We start from the raw sequence: 26,165 nt of genomic DNA, 5'->3' as shown, positions 1-26,165 counted from the left end.
ATTTAAGTATTTATTTAGTGGGAGCACAGGTCCATCCTTGTTAGAAGTGGCATAAAATGCAAAATAGAAGCTAAATTCTAGGAGTACAACAGTCTTCTGACAGGAAGAAGGCTAGACCCACACAGCTTTGGGATATTGCTTTTGCATTGAATTTTTTTTCACACTGGAAAGGCAGGGAGAGAGAGCTTCTGTCAGGACACGTTCACTCCTTTGGGGCCACAGCGCCATCATGCGGAAAGCCTTTCAGACATTCCAGAACACAGGGACTTCCTCGATCCTGCTTGTCCCCATTTTAAAACAGGGAGGGTCTCACAATCCCTAATGGGCAAACTGGCCTCTTACATTTTTTTTTTCCTTCCGTAGGCAGGACCTCTGAGAATATGCAGACTGTTTTGACTGAGGGACTTGGACCAGGTACAGAGCTGACCTGAGGTACTAGAAGAGGAAGCAGAGGGGCAGGTTTAACTAGCGTTCACTTGGCAATGTTAACCTACTAGTTGGTGGCCTAGGCCAGCTAGGCCTCTCACTGTCCAGGTGCTGATGAGAAAGCAGTACTGAAACTACAGAGTCTCTGTTGAGGCCTCAGGAGAAGTCCAGGAAGCCCAAATCGGCACCCAGAGCTGATCTTGTCATCAGAAAAGCTTCCGCCATCGCTGAGGATCATGGGAAGTAAGGTCAGTGGTGTTGTCAGTTTTGAAACCGCATCCTCATGATGGCAGTAGAGCTCCTCATAAGCTCTTGTGAGTGATTGTCTCCCGCCCTTCCTGTCTGAAAAAAACGCCAAAGATGGCTGTACTGAGTTCTTCAGCTCATCTTTGAGTAATTTCACCAGTTTTTTTTTTTTTTTTCTTGTTTTATGGGATTCTTTTCCTTGTGTGATCTGGAATATTTCTTTTTCTTTCTTTATGATGGCTCATTTTTACCCATTCCAGATACTTATTGGTCTTCGTAAAATTTTGGAATGATTAATTTTTCATAGGTTTCACATGATAGAGGTATTGTTTAAAAGCAAAGAACAATGCTAAGCCCTAGTTGTTGTGAGCTAACTACATGGACCAGGCTGGCCTGGGTCTTTCCTTGAGACTTCTGTCTTTGCCCCTGGGAATTTCAGAATTTCTAGGTTCATGCTACCATGACCAGATGGCAGGAGTAGGTTTCACCTTGTCTTAAATAACATCACCGAACAAACCCTCGGCAGTTACTAATTTTATCCTAAAGACAACGTCCAGGCTTCAAGGTTTTTCCTTTCTCTTTCTTCATCCACCAATTTACCCACCTTTGAAACACAAGTAAATCCAAGGGGAGTTTAACAGGTCTGAACGGAGAAGGTTCAGTGGAGAGTTACTTCTGTGAAACAGTAAGAAAATACGAGACATCCATGCTTTTGTCTGTCTGTTTTGGTTATTGTATTTTTTTTTTAGGCTTGAGCATGGGGGAGGAGTAGTCAAGGATGGCCTTTGTGAGCCTCTGCTGTGCCCTACTGCTATCCTGTAGGCAGAGCTACAGTGCAGGGCCATTACAGCTTCATTCCCATGAGTCCTGGCAATGGGGAATCAATGTCAGGTAGGATTCCTTTGGCTTCCAAGTGGACCCCAGTGCTTTTCCTCTCCAGCAGGAGAGATTTGAACACCAGCACTACCTTGGAGCTAAAAATGAAGAGTACAGGACCAAGAGAAGACCAGTAGACAAGCTGACATAGGAAGTTGTGGGGCGGGGTTTTGGTCTTTTTATCTGGGACCTGACAAGAAGAAACCACAGGAAAAGAAGTGCAGGCTCTTGAAGGGGATGTCTGTCTCCTGCTCCTTGTGCCATGTGTGGGCCGGATTTTAAGTTTGCCTTCTTGCTGAGACACATCCACTCCCCGTTTAGCCCAAGCTGCCCTGGCACACACTGTGTAGTCCCAGCTCCTCTCAGAGGTCCATGTCTTGGTTGCCAAGGGCAAGTATAAGACTGAATGTATAATCTAGAGTGAAGACAGTAACAGGCATATATAGTTATGTCATGGGAAACAGTAATAGGCCTCCAATGTCGGAAGACTCTTGTGCCCTTGCTGCAGTGTGAACTAAAGCATCCCCTAGAGAGAATCAGTGACAGATCCATTTGGAAACCACTCTGATTTCAGCGCACATGTTTCTCCAAGTGGGGTTGTGCATAGCATTCAGTGTTGACAGGTATCTGGATCCTCTATCCAGGGCCACTAGAGTCAGCCTGGCACAGGACACACAAGGCCTTTTGTCTAGAGCCCTTGTCTGGATCACACACAGCGTGGTATCCAGTCTGTGTGAAGTAGGTAAGAACTAGTGAAAGACCTCCGGAGAGGACCTCTCCCTCAGGAGGAGACCCCAAGCGCCCAATGACCGAACCGAGGCCACTCCGATGCAATCAGCAAGAGGGTTTATTGGAAAACACAGGTACCTGCGGGCACACAGTCTCTTCAGAGGACTTGCGCGCCCAGCAGCTCCAGCATGGGGCTTTTATAGGGTTTGGGGAAGCAGAAGCGGGCGTACAGAAGCAGATGCATAGTTACGGGGATTGGTGGATTTAAACGAGGCATATAGACATGTTCACATATGATTGGTTATTTCACATGATGAGGTAATAAGGTATAGCTACACACATTGGCAGGTTTGCATCATATTCAACTGAGGTTGTAACATGGTAAAAGAGTACATGCGGGCTGGGACGTCCTGAATGTCGGGGGCTAGGGGCTTATCCCTTCCTGCCAGATCTGGTACTCCTAGTCTGTTCTGTATTCCTTTCCTTTTATGGTCTGTTAGTTTTAACGGTGACTCGGCCCTAGGTATCTGGGTGTGCCTGGGCTCCTTCAAGCCTGTTGCAGCTCTGAGTTAAGACTCATGGGGTGGGTCTTTCACTAGGTCCACTGATGGTTTGCTTTTGTGCAGCCCTGAGGTTGCCACTTGTCCTTTTTCTCCCTAGAAGTGATCCCTGAGATCACTCTCAAGACCAGGAATCCATCAGACTTCAGGGCCAAGCAGGGAGGCAGAATGCTGCTGGGTGCAGATGGGGAGCAAGGCAGGATTTCAGCATGGACTGCACAGAATTCCTCCCAAGAGAAGAGGAATGAGGCAGGTGGGTGCCTCAAGGCTTGCTTTCTTTTCTCTTCTTGCTTGCTATGTTTTTATATTTCTTTTTATCCATTTAAGTATTTATTTAGTGGGAGCACAGGTCCATCCTTGTTAGAAATGGCATAAAATGCAAAATAGAAGCTAAATTCTAGGAGTAAAACAGTCTTCTGACAGGAAGAAGGCTAGACCCACACAGCTTTGGGATACTGCTTTTGCAATGAATTTTTTTTCATATTGGAAAGGCGGGGAGAGAGAGCTTCTGTCAGGACACCTTCACTCCTTTGGTGCCACAGCGCCATCATGTGGAAAACCTTTCAGACATTCCAGAACACAGGGACTTCCTCGATCCTGCTTGTCCCCATTTTAAAACAGGGAGGGTCTCACAATCCCTAATGGGCAAACTGGCCTCTTACATTTTTTTTTTCCTTCCGTAGGCAGGACCTCTGAGAATATGCAGACTGTTTTGACTGAGGGACTTGGACCAGGTACAGAGCTGACCTGAGGTACTAGAAGAGGAAGCAGAGGGGCAGGTTTAACTAGCGTTCACTTGGCAATGTTAACCTACTAGTTGGTGGCCTAGGCCAGCTAGGCCTCTCACTGTCCAGGTTCTGATGAGAAAGCAGTACTGAAACTACAGAGTCTCTGTTGAGGCCTCAGGAGAAGTCCAGGGAGCCCAAATCGGCACCCAGAGCTGATCTTGCCACCAGAAAAGCTTCCGCCATCGCTGAGGATCATGGGAAGTAAGGTCAGTGGTGTTGTCAGTTTTGAAACCGCATCCTCATGATGGCAGTAGAGCTCCACACAAGCTCTTGTGAGTGATTGTCCCCCGCCCTTCCTGTCTGAAAAAACGCCAAAGATGGCTGTACTGAGTTCTTCAGCTCATCTTTGAGTAATTTCACCAGTATTTTTTTTTTCTTGTTTTATGGGATTCTTTTCCTCGTGTGCTCTGGAATATTTCTTTTTCTTTCTTTATGATGGCTCATTTTTACCCATTCCAGATACTTATTGGTCTTCGTAAAATTTTGGAATGATTAATTTTTCATAGGTTTCACATGATAGAGGTATTGTTTAAAAGCAAAGAACAATGCTAAGCCCTAGTTGTTGTGAGCTAACTACATGGACCAGGCTGGCCTGGGTCTTTCCTTGAGACTTCTGTCTTTGCCCCTGAGAATTTCAGAATTTCTAGGTTCATGCTACCATGACCAGATGGCAGGAGTAGGTTTCACCTTGTCTTAAATAACATCACCGAACAAACCCTCGGCAGTTACTAATTTTATCCTAAAGACAACGTCCAGGCTTCAAGGTTTTTCCTTTCTCTTTCTTCATCCACCAAGCTACCCACCTTTGAAACACAAGTAGATCCAAGGGGTGTTTAACAGGTCTGAACGAAGAAGGTTCAGTGGAGAGTTACTTCTGTGAAACAGTAAGAAAATACGAGACATCCACGCTTTTGTCTCTCTGTTTTGGTTATTGTATTTTTTTTTAGGCTTGAGCATGGGGGAGGAGTAGTCAAGGATGGCCTTTGTGAGCCTCTGCTGTGCCCTACTGCTATCCTGTAGGCAGAGCTACAGTGCAGGGCCATTACAGCTTCATTCCCATGAGTCCTGGCAATGGGGAATCAATGCCAGGTAGGATTCCTTTGGCTTCCACAGTGGACCCCAGTGCTTTTCCTCTCCAGCAGGAGAGATTTGAACACCACTACTACCTAGGAGCTAAAAATGAAGAGTACAGGACCAAGAGAAGACCAGTAGGGACTGAGACAGGCTGACACAGGATGTTGTGGGGTGGGGCTTTGGCCTTTTTATCTGGGACACCTGCTCCTTGTGCCATGTGTGGGTAGGATTTTCTTGCTGAGACACAGCTACTCCCCGTTTAGCCCAAGCCGCCCTGGCACTCATTATGTAGTCCCAGCTCCTCTCCGAGGTCTATGCCTTGGTTGCCAAGGGCAAGTGTAAGACTGAATGTATAATCTAGAGTGAAGACAGTAACAGGCATATATAGTTATGTCATGGGAAACAGTAAGAGACCTCCAATGTCGGAAGACTCTTGTGCCCTTGCTCCAGTGTGAACTAAATCATCCCCTAGAGAGAATCAGTGACAGATCCATTTGGAAACCACTCTGATTTCAGCGCACATGTTTCTCCAAGTGGGGTTGTGTAAAGCATTCAGTGTTGACAGGTATCTGGATCCTCTATCCAGGGCCACTAGAGTCAGCCTGGCACAGGACACACAAGGCCTTTTGTCTAGAGCCCTTGTCTGGATCACACACAGCATGCTATCCAGGGAAGTCTATGTGAAGTAGGTAAGAACTAGGTCCCCTGATGGTTTGCTTTAGTGCAGCCCTGAGGTTGCCACATGTCCTTTTTCTCCCTAGAAGTGATCCCAGAGATCGCTCTCAAGACCAGGAATCCATCAGACTCCAGGGGCAAGCATGGAGGCTGAATGCTGCTGGGTGCAGATGGGGAGCAATGCAGGATTTGAGCGTGGACTGCACAGAGTTCCTCCCAAGAGAAGAGGAATGAGGCAGGTGGGTGCCTCAAGGCTTGCTTTCCTTTCTCTTCTTGTTTGCTTTGTTTTTATATTTCTTTTTATCCATTTAAGTATTTATTTAGTGGGAGCACAGGTCCATCCTTGTTAGAAGTGGCATAAAATGCAAAATAGAAGCTAAATTCTAGGAGTACAACAGTCTTCTGACAGGAAGAAGGCTAGACCCACACAGCTTTGGGATATTGCTTTTGCATTGAATTTTTTTTCACACTGGAAAGGCAGGGAGAGAGAGCTTCTGTCAGGACACCTTCACTCCTTTGGGGCCACAGCGCCATCATGCGGAAAGCCTTTCAGACATTCCAGAACACAGGGACTTCCTCGATCCTGCTTGTCCCCATTTTAAAACAGGGAGGGTCTCACAATCCCTAATGGGCAAACTGGCCTCTTACATTTTTTTTTTCCTTCCGTAGGCAGGACCTCTGAGAATATGCAGACTGTTTTGACTGAGGGACTTGGACCAGGTACAGAGCTGACCTGAGGTACTAGAAGAGGAAGCAGAGGGGCAGGTTTAACTAGCGTTCACTTGGCAATGTTAACCTACTAGTTGGTGGCCTAGGCCAGCTAGGCCTCTCACTGTCCAGGTTCTGATGAGAAAGCAGTACTGAAACTACAGAGTCTCTGTTGAGGCCTCAGGAGAAGTCCAGGGAGCCCAAATCGGCACCCAGAGCTGATCTTGTCATCAGAAAAGCTTCCGCCATCGCTGAGGATCATGGGAAGTAAGGTCAGTGGTGTTGTCAGTTTTGAAACCGCATCCTCATGATGGCAGTAGAGATCCATATAAGCTCTTGTGAGTGATTGTCTCCCGCCCTTCCTGTCTGAAAAAAACGGCAAGGATGGCTGTCCTGAGTTTTTCAGCCCAACTTTGAATACTTTGAGCAGTATTTCTTTTTAATGTTTTTTTTGTTTCAGGTGAAGCCAATATGAGGCCCAATTTTTGCCTAGAACTTGGGACTATTTTCATTCTGTTACCTAGGATCTTTCCCTTTTCTTTCTTTATATGTCTTTATTTTTTCCCTTTATAGATACTTAGAGGTGGTATCAAAATTTGGAACCATTAATTTTTCTGTCCGTCTCATACAATAATGTTTCCTGGGAATATCGAAGGAAGTGAGTATGCTAAACCATGTGCAATGGAATCGATACAGCTGAGGTCTACCTTTCTATAATAAGAAACCCTAGGACCTGAGTTTTAATCACTGTTAATGGGTGCTGGGTAGCTACCTCATACATAGTTAATCCTATTGAAAACTTCCCAATTCCTAATGTCTTGAGTAACATGGAAGAGCAGAAAATGTTAATAAGATTTATCTATTTTGCCATAATAATTTTATTAATCCTTTTAGTGAATGTTTTCTATATGTGTGAATTCATTCTTGAGCATGAGAAAATTTATTGTAAGCATCCAATATGTGTACCGTGATTTGATATTCCTTGTGTACTTCAGATTCACAATGTATAAGGGAAAAGTTGCCCTTTCTGAATTATGCTTGTCATATGTGTAGCAAAGTCACCAAACTGCATTCACGTATTATATACCAATAATCCGTACATGCTTTTATAACTCCAACTTGATTTCATTTTATAAACTATAGTTTGAACAGATATCTAAGGAACAGTAATGAAATAAATTTTAAAATAAACATTGGATAATGACAAAGCAACTGAACAAAAACGGAGCCAAAGTAAAAGCACAGGAGTCTACACACAAAGGAATCCTATAAAACTGAAAACCAAGTGTTTTGTACACACAGACACACCACACACACACCACACACACCACATAGGAAAAGGACCTGTAATGTTTTCTTTCTTTAAAATACTGTGACTTTTATTTATGAGACAGCGAACCTCCAAGATGGCCCTGAATTCGTTCTTTTTTGGCATCTATTACTGGGCATGGGGCCTGGCCTTAAGAGTGGTTTGTTTCCCTAGTGAGACTCTGTGAAGAAAACTAATTGTCCATTTGCAAGTGGCTGTCAATGGGAACCAGATTTTCTATTTGGTATGGTGTTGTGTGACTTCTCTTTTAGCCAGAGGATCCCGTGTGGTGCAGACAAACGCAGGCCTTGTGATTGCTACCTCAGTGTAGTCCAGTCTTGCTGTGTCTAGATGATTGGTGCCCTGTCCCACTGACTCCTCATTTTCTTCCGGTTTCTCTTCTGAGGGTTCCCCAAGTCCTGAGGAGAAGGATTTCATGGAGACCTTTTTGTTGGTTTGTTTGTTTGTTATGTTTGTAAGGGTTGAGTATGTTAAGTTTTCACTTTTGATGTAATGTCTGGTTGTGACTCTATTTGTTTCCATCTGCTGGAGGAGGTAAAGCTTCTCTGATGATGGCTGAGCAAGGTACCTATAAGAGTCATTTTAGCAGAAGAGTCGTATTTGGTTTCCCCCTTGGTCCCTGGCCTATGTAGTCTTAGGTTCTTGGCCACCCAGGCAGAATAGGGTATGGGTTTCATTTGGAATGGGCTAGACCTCAAATCAGACATTGGCTGGTTATTCTCACAAGCTTTGTGCCAGCATTGCTCCATGGGAAGTCACTCTTGTAGATTTTTCTTCCAATCCCATGGACACTAGTCTTTTGGGGTGAAGGTGCTAGGTAGACACCAGCTTGACTTCTTCACTTCAGTGAGTCACAGGCGTTCTCTTGAGCACTTTGGCCTTGCTGTCCATTTATGAACAGCCACGGAAAGCCTTTGTAACAGCCTAGGTTTGCCCAAACTTGATTAGAAACTCCCAGCAGAACTGGAGGCTTCATTTAGTGACAAGAGGTGTCTACCTGGGGCTTTGTGTACCATTTTGTTCCCTCCCTATATATCCTCCCTTCCCTTCCTCTCCCTACTTGTTCTTCCATTTCAGCCCCCAACTCTGTCTTCCATAACTATCAGTTCTTACATTCTTCTTCCAAGGAACATCAGTCCTTCTTCCATATTTCCTTACTTTATATATAATCTCTCGTTATATGAATTGTAGTTTGCTTCTCAGAGATTTAAAAGCTAGCATTCACATATAAGTGACTATGTTAAATAATTGTCTTCTGGGATCTGAGTTACCTCAGGATGATTGTTTCTCCTTCTATTTACCTGCAAATTTCATGATTTTTCCTTTTTAAAATGGCTAACTAATATTCCATTGTGTAAATGTATGACATTTTCTTCATTCACTCATTGACAGACATCTAGATTTCCAGATTCTGGCTGTTTCGAATAGAACAGCAGCAAATATGGTTGAGAAAATGTGTTTGTACTAGGTTGAAACATTCGTTGCTATACTTTCAAGAGTGACATAAGTGGATCTTGAAGTACAGCTATTCCCATCTTTCTGAGTAGCCATCAAACTGATTTCCATAGTGGCTGTAAAGTATGCATTTCCAGCAGCAATGGAGGAGTGTTCCCCTTACTATGCATCCTTGACACCATCAGCTATCCTTTGCATTGTTGGTCTCAGCCATTCTGATTGATGTAAAATGAAATCTCAGTGGAGTTTTGATTTGCCTTCTCTTGATAGCTTTAGTTAAGGTTCTTGAACATTTTTTAAGTGTTTCTTCCCTGTCTGAGATTCCTCTTTTGAGAATTCTCTGTCTAGAACTGTACCCCATTTTAATTGGATTATTTATTAGTGATCAGTTTTTAAGTCTTTTATTTTTCTCTAATGTATTACATCTGTACTGCAATTTCTACCTCCCTACACTTAAACCCTATCCCCATGTCACCTCTCCCCCAGATCAACTCCTTCTCTGTTCCCATCAAAATGGGGAAGGAGGAAGAGGAGGATGAAGAGGAAGAGGAGCAGAAGCAGCAAAATCAGTAGCAGCTGCTTCCCAGGGATATCTACTGGACATGGCCTAACAAAATAAAATAGAACAGAGCACAAACTCTCATATCATACCTAGATGTGGAATCCAAATAGGAGGAAAAGAGTTCCAAGCAAAGGAAAAGATTCAGAGGCACATGTCATCCCACCCCTACTGTTAGGAGTCTCACAAGAACACCCAGCTGCTACACAACCATAAGGTAAGGTATATGCAGAGGACCTAGCTCAGACCCACATAGGCTCTATGTTTGTTGTTTCAGTCTCTGTGAGCCCCTCTGAGCCCTGTTTTGTTGACTCTTTGGGCTCTGTTGTCATGGTTTCCTCAACCCCCCTGGCTCATACAATCCTTCCTCCTCTTTAATGGGTTCCCTGCCTTTACCTAATGTTTGGTCTCTGCATCTGCTCCCATCAGTTGCTGGAGGACAGCCCTCTGATGACTCTTGGGTGGCATGGATCTATGACTATGAGTATAGCAGAATATTATTAGGAATCACTTCATTGACCTTTTAAAAATATTTATTGGCAGTCCTGTTTGGTTCTATCCAGGCTCTTAGGCTGTCCTGCCTCTGGTTCCTGGTCATCCAGGCAGTGTCAGCCATGGGCTCACTCTCCTGTTAGTTTGGGCCAAAAGTTAGGCCAGTCATGACTTGTTCATCACAAGTTCTTGACCACCATTGTTCCAGCAAGTCTTGCAGATAGGACATTATATGTCATTGCTTTTGTGTCTGGGTTGGTGTCCAAGTTCAAGGACTAGGAACTTTGCCTGGTTATAAAAGTCAGTCAGTTCAGGCTGTATATCCCGCATTACTAGGAGATTTTACTGGGGTCACTCTCATAGATTCCAAGGAGTTTGCACTGTATTAGTTTTATACATCACCCCCAAAAGAACCCCTGGTTCCAGTTGTCTTTCCCTCCAACTCCTACAACCCCCTCCCCCTGCTCCTGAACCTTCCTCTTCCCGTTCCTTCAAAATAAAGGTATGAGGAGTTATACATAATACAGTACAATTTAAACGCAAATTTATTGACTGTTCACTTTTGTTTGAGGGTAAAACATACTCTGTGATCTATCTGATTGGGATTTATAGTGATTTCAATACATTTGTCACCCTTAAATCTTGAGACCTATCCAGATCATCATTAAGGGGGTTGGGCGGGAATAGTCAGCTTGGCTGGGCCCCCATTCCAGTTGCCTAAGTCAGGATAGGTATGGTGCCCAGGGAATCCATTCAGGGGATCCTGCAGAGAACCAGGTTTCCTGGTTCCTAGCTTTGATCCTGAAGTTTGGCAGTATTTCTTTTTTTCTACCTAGAACTGGATGATAAAGTTTAACCTCCATGGCACAAGCAAGCACTGGGGTAGACTGCTGCTGGGTGAAGAAGAGACCCAAGACTTGATCAGTGAGCAGCCATTGATTTCTTCCCAAAGTATGATGCTTTAGGAAGGTGGGTGCCTCAGAGTTCCTCCTTCCTTCTCTTTCTGCCTAGATGATATATTTCATGTCAGTCAGACTCCTTCTTACATTAGAGGTTTTCTTTTGGTTTTGGTTGTGGATTCCTATGAATCCACATACAGGTAGATAGATAGCTGTGGCAGTGCCATGAAATTTAAGTGGAAGCTAAACTCTCCATAGATGAATTTTCCTTATTTTGAAAGAAAGCAGTTATGAAAACTGCCACAGTTGTTGGACTCTGTCCATTCGAGTTTTTTTTCAAACTGTAAAGGCGGGGGGAGAGAGCTGCAGGCAGGGTACTGTCCCTCCTCCGGGGTAACACTGCCATCATGTGGAAGATGTTTCATAAATTTCCTTGCACATACGCACATGCACGCACTTGCCGCCATTTTGAAGGAGGGAGGCTAAGGAAGGTGCTTAAATGCCAAAGATTGCCCGTTATACTTTTTTTCCTTTTGTAGGCAAATCGGAAAGATCACAGTACCTCTCAGAGTATTAATGCAGACCCTGTTTACTGAGAAACTTGGACCAAGTGCACAGTTGTCCTGAGGTCCAGGAAGAGGAAGCAGAGGGGCGAGTTTCACTCCAGCTCAGGTAGCGATGTTAACCTACTAGCTGGTGGCCTAGTCAGCCAGGCCCTTAACTCTCCAGGTTCTGAAGAGAAAGCTTTACAGTCAGAGTCTCTGTTGGGACCTGAGGAGAAGTCCAGGAAGCACAGGCACCCAGAGCTGATCTTGCTGTCTGTAATTTTCCGCCATCTTCCGCCATCACTAAGAATCATGGGGAGGCAGGTCAGTGGCGCTGTTAGTTTTGAAACCTTAACCTCATGATGGCAGTAGAACACTACACAAGCTCTTGTGAGTGATTGTCCCCCGCCCTTCCTGTCTGAAAAAAAAGCCAAAGATGGCTGTCCTGAGTTCTTCAGCTCATCTTTGAGTAATTTCACCAGTATTTTTTTTTCTTGGCTTATGGGATTCTTTTCCTTCTGTGACTTAGGATATTTCCTTTTCTTTCTTTATGACTGCCCATTTTTACCCATTCCAGATACTTATTGGTCTTCGTAAAATTTTGGAATGATTAATTTTTCATAGGTTTCACATGATAGAGCTATTGTTTAAAAGCAAAGAACAATGCTGAGCCCTAGTTGTTGTGAGCTAACTACATGGACCAGGCTGGCCTGGGTCTTTCCATGAGACTTCTGTCTTTGCCCCTGAGAATTTCAGAATTTCTAGGTTCATGCTACCATGACCAGATGGCAGGAGTAGGTTTCACCTTGTCTTAAATAACATCACTGAACAAACCCTCGGCAGTTACTAATTTTATCCTAAAGACAACGTCCAGGCTTCAAGGTTTTTCCTTTCTCTTTCTTCATCCACCAAGCTACCCACCTTTGAAACACAAGTAAATCCAAGGCGAGTTTAACAGATCTGAACAGAGAAGGTTCAGTGGAGAGTTACTTCTGTGAAACAGTAAGAAAATACGAGACATCCACGCTTTTGTCTCTCTGTTTTGGTTATTGTATTTTTTTTTTTTTTTAGGCTTGAGCATGGGGGAGGAGTAGTCAAGGATGGCCTTTGTGAGCCTCTGCTGTGCCCTACTGCCATCCTGCAGGCAGAGCTACAGTGCAGGGCCATTACAGCTTCATTCCCATGAGTCCTGGCAATGGGGAATCAATGTCAGGTAGGATTCCTTTGACTTCCAAGTGGACCCCAGTGCTTTTCCTCTCCAGCAGGAGAGATGTGAACACCAGCACTACCTTGGAGCTAAAAATGAAGAGTACAGGACCAAGAGAAGACCAGTAGACAAGCTGACATAGGAAGTTGTGGGGTGGGGCTTTGGTCTTTTTATCTGGGACCTGACAAGAAGAAACCACAAGAAAAGAAATGCAGGCTCTTGAAGGGGACTTCTGTCTCCTGCTCCTTGTCCCATGTGTGGGCCGGATTTTAAGTTTGCCTTCTTGCTGAGACACATCCACTCCCCGTTTAGCTCAAGCTGCCCTGGCACACACTGTGTAGTCCCAGCTCCTCTCAGAGGTCCATGTCTTGGTTTCCAAGGGCAAGTGTAAGACTGAATGTATAATCTAGAGTGAAGACAGTAACAGGCATATATAGTTATGTCATGGGAAACAGTAATAGGCCTCCAATGTCGGAAGACTCTTGTGCCCTTGCTGCAGTGTGAACTAAAGCATCCCCTAGAGAGAATCAGTGACAGATCCATTTGGAAACCACTCTGATTTCAGCGCACATGTTTCTCCAAGTGGGGTTGTGTAAAGCATTCAGTGTTGACAGGTATCTGGATCCTCTATCCAGGGCCACTAGAGTCAGCCTGGCACAGGACACACAAGGCCTTTTGTCTAGAGCCCTTGTCTGGATCACACACAGCATGCTATCCAGGGAAGTCTATGTGAAGTAGGTAAGGACTAGGTCCCCTGATGGTTTGCTTTTGTGCAGCCCTGAGGTTGCCTCATGTCCTTTTTCTCCCTAGAAGTGATCCCAGAGATCGCTCTCAAGACCAGGAATCCATCAGACTCCAGGGGCAAGCATGGAGGCTGAATGCTGCTGGGTGCAGATGGGGAGCAATGCAGGATTTGAGCGTGGACTGCACAGAGTTCCTCCCAAGAGAAGAGGAATGAGGCAGGTGGGTGCCTCAAGGCTTGCTTTCCTTTCTCTTCTTGTTTGCTTTGTTTTTATATTTCTTTTTATCCATTTAATTATTTATTTAGTGGGAGCACAGGTTCATCCTTGTTAGAAATGGCATTGGTATAAAATGCAAAATGGAAGCTGAATTCTAGGAGTACAACAGTCTTCTGACAGGAAGAAGGCTAGACCCACACAGCTTTGGGATACTGTATTTGTATTAAAATTTTTTTCATACTGAAAAGGCGGGTGGGGGGGGGAGCTTCTGTCAGGACACCTTCACTCTTTTGGGGCCACAGCGACATCATGCGGATTATGTTTCAAACATTCTAGAACATGTATTCACAGAGACTTCCTCGATCCTGCTTGTCGCCATTTTGAAACAGGGAGGGTCTCAGAATCCCGAATGTGCAAACTTGCCTCTTACATTTTTTTTCATTCTGTAGGCAGATGGGAAACACAGGACCTGTCAGAATATTAATGCAGACCCTGTTGACTGAGAGACTTGGACCAGGTACAGAGCTGACCTGAGGTACTAGAAGAGGAAGCAGAGGGGCGGGTTTCACTGGCGTTCACTTGGCAATGTTAACCTACTAGCTGGTGGCTTAGGCTAGCTAGGCCTCTCACTCTCCAGGTTATTATGAGAAAGCAGTACTGAAACTACAGAGTCTCTGTTGACGCATTAGGAGAAGTCCAGGAAGCACAAATAGGCACTCAGAGCTGATCTTGCCATTAAAAAAGCTTCCGCCATCGCTAAGGATCATGGGAAGGAAGGTCAGTGGTGTTGTCAGTTTTGAAACCCCTTCCTCATGATGGCAGTAGAGCTCCACACAAGCTCTTGTGAGTGATTGTCTCCCGCCCTTTCTGTCTGAAAAAATGCCAAAGATGGCTGTCCTGAGTTCTTCAGCTCATCTTTGAGTAATTTCACCAGTATTTTTTTGTTTTTTCTTGTTTTATGGGATTCTTTTCCTTTGTGACCTAGGATATTTCTTTTTCTTTATGACTGCTCATTTTTACCCATTCCAGATACTTAATGGTCTTCGTAAAATTTTGGAATGATTAATTTTTCATAGGTTTCACATGATAGAGGTATTGTTTAAAAGCAAAGAACAATGCTGAGCCCTAGTTGTTGTGAGCTAACTACATGGACCAGGCTGGCCTGGGTCTTTCCATGAGACTTCTGTCTTTGCCCCTGAGAATTTCAGAATTTCTAGGTTCATGCTACCATGACCAGATGGCAGGAGTAGGTTTCACCTTGTCTTAAATAACATCACCGAACAAACCCTTGGCAGTTACTAATTTTATCCTAAAGACAATGTCCAGGCTTCAAGGTTTTTCCTTTCTCTTTCTTCATCCACCAATTTACCCACCTTTGAAACACAAGTAGATCCAAGGGGTGTTTAACAGGTCTGAACGGAGAAGGTTCAGTGGAGAGTTACTTCTGTGAAACAGTAAGAAAATACGAGACATCCACGCTTTTGTCTCTCTGTTTTGGTTATTGTATTTTTTTTTTTTTTTAGGCTTGAGCATGGGGGAGGAGTAGTCAAGGATGGCCTTTGTGAGCCTCTGCTGTGCCCTACTGCTATCCTGTAGGCAGAGCTACAGTGCAGGACCATTACAGCTTCATTCCCATGAGTCCTGGCAATGGGGAATCAATGCCAGGTAGGATTCCTTTGGCTTCCACAGTGGACCCCAGTGCTTTTCCTCTCCAGCAGGAGAGATTTGAACACCAGTACTACCTAGGAGCTAAAAATGAAGAGTACAGGGCCAAGAGAAGACCAGTAGGGACTGAGACAGGCTGACACAGGAAGTTGTGGGGTGGGGCTTTGGCCTTTTTATCTGGGACCTGACAAGAAGAAACCACCAGAAAGGAAATGCAGGCTCTTGGTGGGGGCATCTGTCTCCTGCTCCTTTTGCCATGTGTGGGTAGGATTTTAAGCTTTGCCCTCTTGCTAAGGCAGAGCAACTCCCAATTTAGCCCAAGCCGCCCTGGCACACATTATGTAGTCCCAGCTCCTCTCAGAGGTCCATGTCTTGGTTGCCAAGGGCAAGTGTAAGACTGAATGTATAATCTAGAGTGAAGACAGTAACAGGCATATATAGTTATGTCATGGGAAACAGTAATAGGCCTCCAATGTCGGAAGACTCTTGTGCCCTTGCTCCAGTGTGAACTAAAGCATCCCCTAGAGAGAATCAGTGACAGATCCATTTGGAAACCACTCTGATTTCAGCGCACATGTTTCTCCAAGTGGGGTTGTGTAAAGCATTCAGTGTTGACAGGTATCTGGATCCTGTATCCAGGGCCACTAGAGTCAGCCTGGCACAGGACACACAAGGCCTTTTGTCTAGAGTCCTTGTCTGGATCACACACAGCATGCTATCCAGGGAAGTCTATGTGAAGTAGGTAAGGACTAGGTCCCCTGATGGCTTGCTTTTGTGCAGCCCTGAGGTTGCCTCATGTCCTTTTTCTCCCTAGAAGTGATCCCAGAGATCGCTCTCAAGACCAGGAATCCATCAGACTCCAGGGGCAAGCATGGAGGCTGAATGCTGCTGGGTGCAGATGGGGAGCAATGCAGGATTTGAGCGTGGACTGCACAGAGTTCCTCCCAAGAGAAGAGGAATGAGGCAGGTGGGTGCCTCAAGGCTTGCTTTCCTTTCCCTTCTTGTTTGCTTTTTTTATATTTCTTTTTATCCATTCAGTTATTTATTTAATGGGAGCCCTTGTCCATCCTTGTTAGAAATGACATTGGTATATCATGCAAAGTAGCAGCTAAATTCTAGGAGTACAGCATGCTTCTGACAGGAAGAAGGCTAGACTCACCCGGGTACAGGATATTGCATTTGTATTGAAATTTTTTTCATGCTGGAAAGGCGGGGACAAAGAGCTTCTGTGAGGACATCTTCACTCCTGTGGGGCAACACTGCCATCATGCGGAATGTGTTTCATACATTCCCTCACAGGCATGTACAGGAACTTCCTCCATTCTGCTTGTTGCCATTTTGAAACAGGGACAGTCTTGTAATCCTGAATGGACAACCTTGCCTGTTACATTTTTTTCTACTTCTGTCGACAGACTGTAATTATGTTACTGAAAAATCCCACGCAGAGAGACCCTTACTCAAGTCTTGGGAAATCGCGGACCCCAGACACAGAGAGACCATTTTGGATGTAATAAGCAAAGGCGAGGTTTATTATGGAGACCTATTACAGAGATCTCCGGGCCGACAGGTTTCTTGCGCAGGAGACAGAGGTGTAGACCCTGAGAAGCTGGGAGAAAGAGTATTTAAAGGCAGAGGCTGTGAGCCCAGGGGATGGGGGATGTCAAAGGGGAAGGCACCACAAGTTACAGGATTGTTTTATGGCTCCAGGAGATAAGGGGATGCCAGAAGGTTTTATGGCCCCCTGGTTCCTGGAACAGAGCTACTAAATCAGGAGAACGGTCGGGTCTTCAGGTCCTCATTATTTTTAAAAGTTTGTCAGAATTGATGAAGCATCTGTGTTTGAAACACCTCTGGTTAGGCTTGGCCTGCTGGTTTCTTGGGGTGCTCTCTGTAGGACGCAATGGCTGGAAAGCACAAGCAGGGGCTTAAATAAACATCACGGGCAGAACAAAGAACAGTTACTCACACCGGGTGATAAGCAAAGTAGTTCTCTTGTATTCCTTTTCTTTATCTTTATGGCCTGCTACTCCTGAGTTTGTGGCTTTTGGGGCTTACTCTTTTAATTTTATATTTTTAAACCTTAAATTCGTATAATTTTCCTTTCATTACCTTACAGAGTATTAATGCAGACCATGTTGACTGAGAGACTTGTACCAAGTGCACAACTGTGCTGAGGTCCTAGAGCAGGAAGCAGAGGGGCGGGTTTCAATTGTACTCACCTGGCAATGTTAACCTAGTAGCTGGTGGCTTAGGGCAGCCAGGTGCCTCACTCTCCAGGCTCTGACAGGAAAGCACTACAGTCCTGCATTTCTGTTGGGGCTTGAGGAGAAGTACTGGAAGCCCAGATAGGCACCCAGAGGTATTTTTGCTGTTTGTAAACTTCTGCCATCTTCTGCCATTGCTAAGAAACATGGGTAGATAGCTCAGTGGAGCCTTTTTCTTTCTTTTTATAAATCACAACAGTGAGTTTAAAGTCCACCCCCATGACAGTGGTAGAGCTCCAGGAAAGAGCCTGTCACAACTTTTCTCTGCCCCTCTCTCAGAAAAGCAAAAGAAAGCAAAAGAAAAAACACCATTAAGAGTCAAAAGGCACCAAGGAAGATGGCTGTCCTGAGTTTTCAAACCTTATGGCTGTCCTGAGTTTTTCAAACCTTAATACAGTATTAGTATTTTAATTTTTGTCTCCCCTGTCTGACAATATGCTACCCCGAAATAAAGGCACAAAGCAAGATGTGTGAGTACTTTGAAAAGTATTTTTGATGAGACTTGTTTTCCACATAACATTATCAGTAGTCTGAGGCACACTCACATGCAGGCACATCAACAAGACATTCAAAGATGTTGAAATGCTGTACAAGCTTCCTCTTCCAATTGATGTGAAGTAGCACACTGACCTAAAGCTGGATGATGTGTAGAGAGTGTGTGACTTCAGAACACTCAGTCCTTAAGGCAATGTCTCTATCATGTCCTTCCCGTTGTTACTCAGGAAGCTATTTAGAAGGGGAAGCAGAGCACGCTAGAGGTATCTTCCAGACACAACAGGACTGACACATTAGAACCCACTGAGACAGGGCGGACACATGCATAGGGCCTTCACAGGCCGAAACTGCACATCATCCCAATACTGACAGTGGAAAGTGGACACAAATCCCTACCCCTAACCAGGAAGCTAGCTGCATATGACACCCACTTCCAAAGGAAGTTTTTGTTTTTGTCAGTTGTGTCCCTGGATATATAAACACACTGAAGGGTAGGCCTCATAACTAATAGGTAATGGCCATCTCAAAGCAAACTCAGTGATAATTTTGTTGATCGATTGGTCTCAATTCTTTCCCTGGGCATTTTTTAAATTTGCTGCTATTTAGTTTGCATCTTACAGTTTCTGAAATTGTTTTGTTATGATTTTTCTGTTTGTGTGCATGTATGATTCTTACGTACTTTTTCTTCTGGTTTGTTTGTGCTTAGGATCCATAAGGAAATAGAGGAGAAAGCAAGAGTAAATTATATTGTATGAAAAATTATTTTCAATTAGAAAAGAAAAAATACTTGATACAAAGAAATGTGTTTTCCTCCTGTTTTTAACTGAGACCGGAAGGATGGGGACAGTGTGGTCTCTTAGTGGAAATTTATACTATATACAGGAAGCACAGGTTACAAAGTGGTGACTGATGGGAGCTGTCCCTGCTTCTTCTTAGGTATTTAGGGCAAAGAGTTGCCAACAATTCAACACACAGTAGGACAAATGGAGGTGAACTTCAGGGTAGCATGTGCGGACTTTTAGGAATGTGTTCAGTTTTCTTAGGGCCCAAAGTTCAGTCTTCATTTCATACAGAGTCCACATAACTAGCTGGAGCAGATAATTTGATAAGGTTCACAATGCCTGTTGATAGGTAGGAAACACACCCACCCACTTACTGCGTGGAGGGGATAATCTGACTCATGTCAAAAGATTCCTTGTGGGTTGAGACCACAGTTTGGTTTCACAGGGAGCACCTGGCCAAGAGCACAGCAGTGTGAACTTGTCCTTTCAGACTGGGCCAAGTACAAAGCTGCCATGTCTTGTCTTCTTGCAGGTTCTCTCTCTCTCTCTCTCTCTCTCTCTCTCTCTCTCTCTCTCTCTCTTTGAAATGAGGCGTATGGGAGAAAAAGGCTCAAAAAAATGGGGCTTTTATAAGTATGTAGAATAATACTGCCCTCTTGAAGAATCAGTTTCCATGTAGCTGGCGCCATTCCAGCTTCCTGCACTCTCCCTGGAGCAAGGTTGGTCTTGGAGGCCTGGAGAACTTGGCCTTGGCCTTCCTTGAATTTCAATATGGCCTAAGAGAATGTGTATCCTCATACACTCTTGGTGTTACAAATAATGGAATGGTTATATTTACTGTTTGACTATTTTATGATGTTTTACTTAGGGTGTTTTTAACTGTTCCTGAGTACATTAAAATAAACAGTAGTAGATGCTTTGAGATTGCTCATGTAATACGATCCCTTTATTTCCATATTTTCTCTTTAAAAAGGAATTTCCTTATTTCCTGAATCTATGCACAAACATTTTTAAAATGACCGGTTCAACAGTTAATGAAGACAGACTCTAGAAGCCATGCAGTGAAAGTGATTGCTCGTCTGCTTGTTCTCAGCTCCTGGTCCAGCAGCTCGCCTGCCTGCTCGCTTCCATGCTTCTCGCAACATTGGACATCAATTTACTACTGGAAAGTGTTAATAAGCCTCCAATGAATTGCTTCCTAGTGGCCCTTCACAAGAATAGGAGAATAATAAGACACTGTCACTTATCTCATTGGAATTTATAGGCAGTGCAATGTTTATTTCTCCCCCTTCGATTATGAGCATTCAAAATTACTACTTAGATTCTCCTTATATGATGCTAGTCAACCACCCACTGCCCACACGAGGCCTGTTATGTCCTTCGGGATATGGTGCCCAAGGAATAAGTGAATTTGTCTGAGAGTAGGGTTTCTGGTACCTGGATTTGCTCTAATGCAGACACGGAGGTTCCATACAGCATTTTCTTTCTTCTTTCTAGAAATGGATCCTAAGAGCACAAGATAATCATAAATATCACAAGAACCCTTTGGAGGTTGAATGCTGACTTTATCCAAAGAGAAGATGCATGAGGTGCCTCAGGTCTCACTTTTCTTTCTCTTTCCTTCTTTATTCGTGTTTTGGTCTTTTGTCCTTTGGAGATCCAAATCAGGAAGAGATCCAGTTGGTCTGACATTGACGAAAAATGAAAGCCGAAGGGGACCTCTTTGTTCACTTTGAAGGAAGGGGGAAAGGCTGCCTCCATTGCTGGACTCTCCAATTGGACTCAATTTTTGTTTTTGTTTTTGTTTTTTGTTTGTATAAATCAGAACTGGGGGTTGGGTACTGTTTCTTCTTTAGAGCAACACTTCCGTCATTCAGAACATATTTCATACATACCTGACTACAGGTCTCTTCCTCCATGCTGGAATTACAAATATTAAGGAAAGCTATGATAGTTTGAAAGTTACTAATTATCCGTGTTTGGACTCTTACTCCACTTCTTTTCTATGTAGAAAATAATTCATATATACCCAGGCACAGAGCACTACCTTAATGTTTTTTCTAGACATTATGGAGAAGGCAGAGTGTCCAGGGGAATTCATAAATGGCCAATTGTGGCCTCTCCTTACTCCGTTTTTTTTTTTTATAGGCAGTTTGGAGGTATGGGCTATCACAGAGTCTGTTAATCCTTTTGACTGAAACACAAGTGCCTATTACATTTCCTGTGGTCCCGGAACAGGAAGTAGAGGGGTGGGGTTTCACGCTGCCCAGATTGCAATATTGATCTATTGGATGCTGTCCTATGGCAGTAAGGCACTTTCCAGGTTCCAATGAGAAAGCACTACGGTCTGAGCTTATGTTGGGGTCTGAGGAGAAGTCATGGACACCCATAACTGTTCTTGCTGTCTGTAATCTTCCGGTATCTTCCGCCATCGATAAGACTCCTGGGAAGGCGGGTCAGTGGTGCTGTCAGTTTTGAAACCGCATCCTCATGAGGGCAGTAGAGTTCCACACAAGTGCTTGTGAGTGGGTGTCCCCCCCGCCCTTCCTGTTTGAAAAAACGCTACCCAGAAAGAAAGTGACCAAGTAAGATGGGTGCTCTGGGTTTTGCTCCGCTCTGGGTACTTTGAAAAGTTTTTTTTTTTTTTTTGGTTCTTTTTTTTTCGGAGCTGGGGACCAAACCCAGGGCCTTGCGCTTCCTAGGCAAGCACTCTACCAGTGAGCTAAATCCCCAACCCCGAAAAGTATTTTATTTTTGTTGTGTTTTCAGGTGAAGCCAAACTAAAGCTCAAATCTAGAAGGGATCATTGGATGCTTTTCCTAAAACACCAAAGGTTGTTTCCCATTTGCTTCCTTTCTACTTTGTTCAAGTGCCTAATATTTAAAATTTTGGTACCCTTTTAAACTTTTATGCAATAAAGATGTGCTGTGAGATTTAGAAGTAAACACATACAGTGAACACGTAATGCAATGGCTATAAATGGGGGGTACAATGCTTGGGTTACATGTCCTTGCCCTTGGTTTGATCCTCACTACTGGAGGTGGGGAGCTAATTTATTTCTACAGTATGTGCCCTGGAATTTCCCACTTCCTAATATCTGTGGCATTAAATCTTATCATTATATGACTGGGATGGAAATTTAGAAAATAGTTGATGGGATTAATAATGATAACCCATTTTGATGAAATCATTTTATTAATATATTTAGTTCTCTTTGTTTTTGTTTTTTGTTTTGTTTGTCCTCAAAACAATTGTTCTGTATCCTTGACTGTTCTAGAACTCACTCTAGGCCAGGCTGGTCTGGAACTAACAGATCCATCTCCCTCTTCCCCTGCTCAGGAGTGCTGGGATTCAGGGTATGAACCCCCACTATGGCCTTTCTTATAAGTCATTGTTACAGAATATTTTTTTTATGTCTGTGTATCTATTCTGTAAGCTGAGAAAATTCATTTTAATTATAAATATCTTTCCAGTAAAGTCTAAGAGGAAAAATTGGCCAGCCTGAAGCCCACATTTATTAATTTGTATTACAAACTTCCATGTTGCATTCAAGTATTTTACCTTATTCAACTTTATACATTTCTGTAAGTCCAGTTTGTGCACACACATACATAAACACATACACACAACAACATATGCACCACAAGAAAGTCAAAGGGGTTGAAAAATGTTTTATTCAGTTTGTCTTCCAGTAGTTGGGAAGTAACACAGAGACATACAACTGGAGACGGAGTCTTGTGGAACACTTGCTCCTGAATGGTTCTCCCCTCAAGGCCCAGGGAGCTATGCAGATGACAAGCTCTTAAGATTGTAAGAGCCAGAGGGCCTGTGTGTCTTCTGAACACAACAGGGCTGACACACATCACAGCTCTCAGGACTCAGAGCATGTGCAGGCCCTACACAGGTTGAAGCTAGATGTGATCCCAGCCCTGATAGTGGCAAGAGACCCCCATTCCTAACTGAGACTCTCTGTAATTGACACCCACTTGCAAAGGAAATTCTGGGTTTCTCTAATAGAGTGTCATTGGGTATTAAACCACACTTAAGGGTAAACCTTTTCTTTGGGTATTTTATCTTATAAGTCTGTTTGTATGTTACAGTTTCTCATTCTGTTTTTATGGATTTTGTGTTTGTATGTGTTTCTGTGTATCTCTGTTTAATACTTGTGTTTTGTAAAGGGAACTTTTACTCTTCTGTATAATTGTCATCTTGGAGGCTTACTGCCTTCAGTCTGCTAACCTAGGCCTCTGTACAGTCTTATCTAGGCCTAGAATGTCTTCAGCCTGTGAGACTTACTGCTGAATAAGCTCACCCTTTCTAGTTCTTTCTGATTTCTGGCTGGCTGGTCAACCCCTGCTTTTCTGGACTAAATTCCTCTCCCAGCTGACTGATTCAGTCAGGCTTTTCTCTAGGTTTCTCACTGAATTCTGTGCTTGGCCTCATACTACCTTTATGATCTGTTCTAATCTTTGGGCTCCTCATTCTCTGACTCCTGTCTTCGCCTATGTCTATTTTGTTCTCACTCTGCTAGGTATGTGCTAAGGCTGAGCCTTACCATGAAGAGATTTTTGCCAGGTCACACTCTTGGGGTTCACTATGCGATCAAATATCCTTCAGTAGGGCTTTTGCTTCTTTTTAAAAACAATCTGGTTTGTTTGTATTTTTCACCACCACCCCTTTTAAAAGGAAAAAAAAAATCTGTAGTTCTGGCTGGCCTAGAACTCAAAGATCTGCCTGTTCTGTCTCCTAAATGCTAGGATTAAAGGAGTGAATCACCATATAGGCTCCCTAAGGCAATGGCCTGGAGTTGGGACGGGGGAAGGGGAGGTGTTAGAGGAGATGGATGGGGAAGGGGAAACCATGATCAGAATTTATTGTTAAAAAATATTTCAGTTAGAAAGAAAAGAAAACACTTCATAGCAAAGGAATGCATTTTCGTTCCACTTTAAGCACAGAACTGTGGGCTGAGCGAGGTCTCTCTGTCCTAGCAGAAAATTATGCTATATACAGGGGGTACAGGTTAGAAAATGGTGTCTGATGAGAACTGTCTCTGCCTCTTCTTAGGTCTTTAAAGCACAGAACTGCCAACAATTCAACACAGAGTATGAAAAATGGCGGCGAAGTACAGTGTCGAATGTGAGTATAGCATTTCAGACAAGATCTGCCAGAAGGGTAGATGAGAGAATTTAAATGTGAAGGTGATTTAACTCGTAAGAAAATGTTAACAATGAAGTGGCAATGAAGTGGTTGGCCTAAGTTTGGTTTTATGGAGAATAGTACACCTAGAGCAAAATAGTTTGATCTTGTCCCTTCCAACTGGACAGTATACAAGGTATCCATAGTTTATGTAGGTTTTCTTTTTTTCAAACAAGAAGGGCGGGAGAAGACATTACAAAATGGCGGTTGTGTAAGTGTCTAGTACAATACTGCCACCATGAGGAAGCAGTTTCAAAACAGCGCCATTCCAACTTCCTGTCCTCTCCTTAAAGCAGTGATTCTCAAACTGTGGTTTGCATACCAGATGTCCTGCATATCAGATATTTACATTATGATTCATAACAATAGTAAAATTAAAAATTGGTGACCCCAATGATATTACACTCCAGGTCAGCACAGCATGAGGAACTGGAGTAAAGGATTTTGGCATTAGGAAAGTTGAGAACCTCTGACTTGGATTAAGGTCCATCTGTAGAGGCCTTGAGAAGCTAGTGCTAGAGGCTGGCCTTAAATTCCTCTCAGGCCCTAAGAGAACTGTTAGGCCGTACATGTTATCAGTTATCAAAGAATCCATGTTTACTGTCTGAAGTAGTTTATGCTGTTTTCCATAAGAATCTTAATCGCTCCTGAGTATATAAAATTAATAGTAGTAGATGCTCTGAGATTGATTGCATGACTCTTTATTCGATATGACCCCTTAATCTCCACATTTTCTCTTTTAAATAGTACTTTCTTATATTGAATCCATGCACAAAAATGTTTGAAATTATCATTTTAACAACTAATGAAAGGGTAATCTTGAGGCTGTGCAGTGAAAACATCCCTGGGCTTGTACTGTGCATGAGGCCTTCTGTTTGCATCTAAACGTTTTATCAACAGTGGAGCCTGCCTTCAATCCCAGCAGTAGAAGGTGGAGGCAGAACGATCAAAAGTTTAATCATGGGGCTGGGGATTTAGCTCAGTGGTAGAGCGCTTACCTAGGAAGCGCAAGGCCCTGGGTTCGGTCCCCAGCTCCGAAAAAAAGAACCAAAAAAAAAAAAAAAAAGTTTAATCATAATGGGCTACCTTGGGTCTTTTAGACCACTTGAGCCAAAGACCCTATCTCATGAAATGAAGGAAAACCTAACCTGAAAAGGAAGCAGTAGAATATAGTTAAAAGCTGTTGAAGTGGTTTTTGTTGCTCTCTTTTGTCAATATGTGTATCTTGGTTATGAGGAGTGTATTAAGAAATCCATTAGTTTATGAGGATTGTAGAGTTAACAGAAGAATCTTTTGCAGAGCCTCAGAGCTAAGATTTGTTATTAGAGATGCCTTCTTCTGGGCAACAAATTTAAATTCCAGAACATTCTTCTCCTTTTTTATTTGGAATGTCCATTTTCTCTCTGAGACAGAGATATGATGCAGTGGCCAAGTATGGGACATGGAGTACTGGGCAAACACAGGTCCAGATGCATGAGAAACACCGCGTGGGGAAGCAGGGAGCACATTTGATTTCTACGAAATTAATTCTTTTGCTGAAAGTTTGGTTTCGAATAGAAAAACAAAACAAAAGTTAGACCCTTCAGAATATCCTATTGAAAGTCAAAACAGTTGTGTTCCCTGACATCTTTTTTTCTGGATGATGTTTCTCAGGTAGGAAGGGCACTATGATGGCGTTTTGACCACAGCTAGTGCATTATTAACAGCAGGAGGATGTAGAATTACCAAGAATGATTTCCCGTGAAGGTTCCCAGTGATGGGGAGAGTGGGCTGGAGAAGGCCAGGGTCTTGAGATTGCTATGTTGGCCCAGCTAGTCAGCAACCCTCAATCCCCCTGTCTGAACGTCTGTAGGGTGGGAATCACACATAAACCCCAGCATGCACAGTTGCAAAGATACAATTGTAAAGTAAGAATTTAGGATACAAACAGGAAGAAGCCCAGCTCTGGAATGGGCTCAGCAGTTAATAGCATCTCTTGCTGTCCCGGAGGAATTGAGTTTGGTTCTCAGTAGCTAACTGAACAGGCTCATAATTTCCTCTTAACTGTAGTTCCAGGGAAGCCAACTCCTCATTTTGGACTTCGGGGCTACTTGCACATACATAACATACATTCATACACATAAGCATATACATGTGCACACACACATATAAAATAAATCTTCAAAAAAATCTTGCGGCTATTAACCTGTATTAAGATTTTAAAAGTTTGTATTATATATGAATAGAAACTTATTA

At 43.5% G+C, this 26,165-nt stretch overlaps 1 long non-coding RNA gene across 50 annotated transcripts in view; it reads left to right on the top strand.

Moving 5' to 3' along the window:
• LOC103690083 (uncharacterized) overlaps positions 1 to 26,165 on the top strand; it is a 73,239-nt gene that overhangs the window by 35,382 nt on the left and 11,692 nt on the right. For 24 of the 50 annotated variants that reach the window (XR_015646720.1, XR_015646718.1, XR_015646767.1 and 21 more), the window contains 15 exons: positions 364 to 432; positions 510 to 3,090; positions 3,521 to 5,613; positions 6,044 to 6,354; positions 6,656 to 6,740; positions 9,354 to 9,643; positions 10,755 to 10,887; positions 11,357 to 11,489; positions 12,434 to 12,575; positions 13,380 to 13,532; positions 13,978 to 14,045; positions 15,052 to 15,193; positions 16,008 to 16,160; positions 19,708 to 20,332; positions 23,799 to 23,870. This is a non-coding gene — a long non-coding RNA (uncharacterized LOC103690083). Of the gene's footprint in view, positions 1 to 363; positions 433 to 509; positions 3,091 to 3,520; positions 5,614 to 6,043; positions 6,355 to 6,655; positions 6,741 to 9,353; positions 9,644 to 10,754; positions 10,888 to 11,356; positions 11,490 to 12,433; positions 12,576 to 13,379; positions 13,533 to 13,977; positions 14,046 to 15,051; positions 15,194 to 16,007; positions 16,161 to 19,707; positions 20,333 to 21,503; positions 21,568 to 23,798; positions 23,871 to 26,165 lie in introns of all 50 variants that reach the window. The other 26 variants (XR_015646746.1, XR_015646736.1, XR_015646769.1 and 23 more) reach the window with 25 other exon arrangements.

This window comes from Rattus norvegicus, chromosome X (assembly GCF_021556685.1).
Source record: "Rattus norvegicus strain SHRSP/BbbUtx chromosome X, alternate assembly SHRSP_T2T, whole genome shotgun sequence".
NCBI lineage: Eukaryota > Metazoa > Chordata > Mammalia > Rodentia > Muridae > Rattus > Rattus norvegicus.
Note: the sequence above shows the minus strand (reverse complement) of the source record. Positions and strands in the feature narration are given on the sequence as shown.